Consider the following 3,215-nt stretch of genomic DNA (forward strand, 5'->3'; position numbering starts at 1 on the left):
AAAGGGACAAAGGGAGGGAATCTTTTGTTTGTTTGTTTGTTTTTATTTCTACTGCTATTTTTATTTTTTTAAAGATACTCTTAGTAAGTAACATGGATTTAGAGCTTATAAGTTTTACAAATGATTTCTTTCGTTTTTAAACCTGGTATGAGGTTAAGTGTGAGGCAAAATAGACTTCATTCTTGCCTAAAAGATATTTTATGTCCATTCATAAGTAACACATGTTCTCAAAATCATCCTTTTATATATTTTTTGGAAAACTTTTATTTAATTAATTTATAATATTTTTCCATGGTTACATGATTCATGTTCTTTCCCTCTCCTCCTCCCCAGAGCCCCCTCCCCCGCTCCCCAGTCAAAGAGAAAATTCCATTCCACTGGGTTTTATATGTGTCACTGATCAAGACCTATTTCCATTATTGATATTTGCATTAGGTTGATCGCTTAGAGTCTACATTCCCTATCATGTCCCCATTGACCCATGTGATCAAGCAGTTGTTTTTCTTCTGTGTTTCCACTTCCACAGTTCTTTCTCTGGATGTGGATGGCATTCTTTCTCATAAGTCCCCCTGAGGTGTCCTGGATCATTGCACTGCTGCTATTAGAGAAGTCCATTACGTTCAATTTTATCACAGTGTATCAGTCTCTGTGTACAATGTTCTCCTCGTTCTGCTCCTTTCATTCTGCATCAATTCTTGGAGGTCATTCCAGTTCCCACAGAATTCCTCCAGTTCATTTTTCCTTTTAGCATAATAGTATTCCATCACCAACAGATATCACAATTTGATCAGCCATTTCCCAATCGAAGGGCATCCCCTCGTTTTCCAATTTTTTTGCCACTAAAAAGAGTGCATCTATAAATATTTTTGTACAAGTCTTTTTCCCTATGATCTCTTTGGGGTATAAACCCAGCAGTGGTATGGCTGGGTCAAAAGGCAGAAGTCTTTTAAAGCCAGGAGGGAGAGAATCTGAATCATAAAATGTCAGATAATAATTGTCCAAAGAAATTACTGAAAGCATTTAAATGAAAACATGACAATTTCCCTTATTTAAAAATAGAGCAAGTAACTAATCCTTCGGTAGTCCAAATACAATAACTGACATTTATTTACAAAGTCCTCTTAAGTTAAATCCAGAGTTACAAAGGGCCTTAGGGTCCATCTGGTTCAATCCCTTCATAATACAGATAAACATATTGAGATTCAGAGATCTCATGGAGTTTGCCCAGGATTACATGGGTAATAAATATCAGATTCCAGATTTGAAACAATGGCCTTTAATTCCAGAGACAACATCTATGCTACCATACCATGTTGGTGGTATAAGAGAACACCAATATATTCATATGTACCATTGTTGTAGTTGTTGTTCAATTGTTTTCAGTGGTATCTGACTCTTTATGACCCATTTGCAGTTTTCTTGGCAAAGAAATTTTACAGATGAGAGAACTGAGGCAAACAGGTTAAGCAAGAATCCAGTGTCACAATAGGTAAATAAGTATCTGAGACCATATTTGAACACAGGAAAATGAGTCTTCCTGTCTTTAGTCCAAGCACTCTATCCCCTGTTCCACCTGGTTGCCCATTTATATATAAATCAATATATTAAGAGTCTTAGCTCAATGCTTTTCCCCTAATATGGTGATGTTGGCTGTTTGTTTGATAATGATTTTCTCTAAAATATTATCTAAAATATCCAACCAAAATTTGGATTTTGAAACTATCCAGTAGATATATTCTTATTCCTCCCCAAAAAAAATATGATTCCAGTATCTAATCATGGTATCCATGTGATTTAGTTCTCAACAGCTATGCCAGAAGAACACAGTTGATAACAGATTCTATTAAGCTGGAAGAGTTTTGATTTTGGATCTAGCAATAATAAATTGTATTTCCTATCTGAGGATCAGTCTAGCTAAGTGCCCAAAGGTCAATGACCAAAGAGTTGGCCACCAAAAGATGAATTATTTTGGCTATAGCAATCCATGAAATGGATTTTTTTTATCTGTGGGTTTGGGCTATTTAATTCTGGGAGGGCTTCTTCTCTGTTTTGTTGATTAATTAGGTTAGTGGGACCTGAGGCCAGATTTTCCCCAGCTGGTGGTAAAAGCTAAAGAAGTGAATTCCACTACTTTCATTGTAGTCTGTGGTGGAGGGTTGTAGGAACTTCCCTGTCCTCTGAAGACTTCCCGGTCTGCTGTGTTGATGGGATTAAGCCAGGTGGGGTTGATGTGCACAGCTCAAAGTGCCCTGAGGTCAAAAACCTCAAGAGAAAGGGGGGATGGGGGTTGTAGCACAAGATAGAGCATATGTTCACCTTCTCTGGGTTTCTCCCCCAGCAACCTCCATGCTGTCCTTTATCAGAGCCTTGAGTTTGGCACAGCTGCTTGAGTGAGGCACTTCCTCTAACTAGCACCCCAGCCCACCAGGAGATTCCAGGATCTGCTGGAGACTCAGCACATTAGGTGGAGGAGGGGATCTGGGATCTTCCTCCTTTCTTTCCCCTCCCACCAGACAGTTCCAAGAATTCAGGCTTTTTTTCCTCTCTTTTTTTTTTTTCTATACCTTTTAAGTTGGGTTCAACTAGAGGATACTCCAGCTCTGTTCTATTGTCAGATTTGGTTTTCTGTTCCCTAGGAGCCCTTTGTCCTTGATTGGTGGTGAAGGGCTTTACAGAGGTCTGGAGCCTTGCTGCTTCTATATTGCCATCTTCCCAGAATTCCTCAGAAATGGATTTTTTAATTGCCCTCTGGTATATAAAAATCTCTTTTACTTCTAGAGCAATGCCAGAGGATTAGAGAGAAGAGGAAAGAGAATCACACAGTTCTTAGTCTATCTACAAATATTAATCTAACTCTTGTACCTTTGGACCTCCAATTTCTAAATTGACACAAGAACTGAACTATGTTCACGTTTAAGTCTTCTCTACATGTGAAATCAAAAAACTAAAAGAAATTACACCTAAATGGGCAAAATGGCTCAGAGGTTGCCTTTGGAGAAACAAAGATTGGGAAAAGCTGATCTTATTGTAAACCTTAAAGCAAGAAGAAACACCATGTCATAGGACTTTTAGCCATGTCACATTTCAATGTTGAAGAGCATAAGCAGTCTAGTCAACAGGGAAGATAATGGTAGCTTAGACTTCAACATCTGTTGCAAAAGACAAAAAAAAAAAAAAAAAAAAAAAAAAAAAATATATATATATATATATATATA

This window comes from Gracilinanus agilis, chromosome 1 (genome assembly GCF_016433145.1).
Source record: "Gracilinanus agilis isolate LMUSP501 chromosome 1, AgileGrace, whole genome shotgun sequence".
Classification (NCBI taxonomy): domain Eukaryota; kingdom Metazoa; phylum Chordata; class Mammalia; order Didelphimorphia; family Didelphidae; genus Gracilinanus; species Gracilinanus agilis.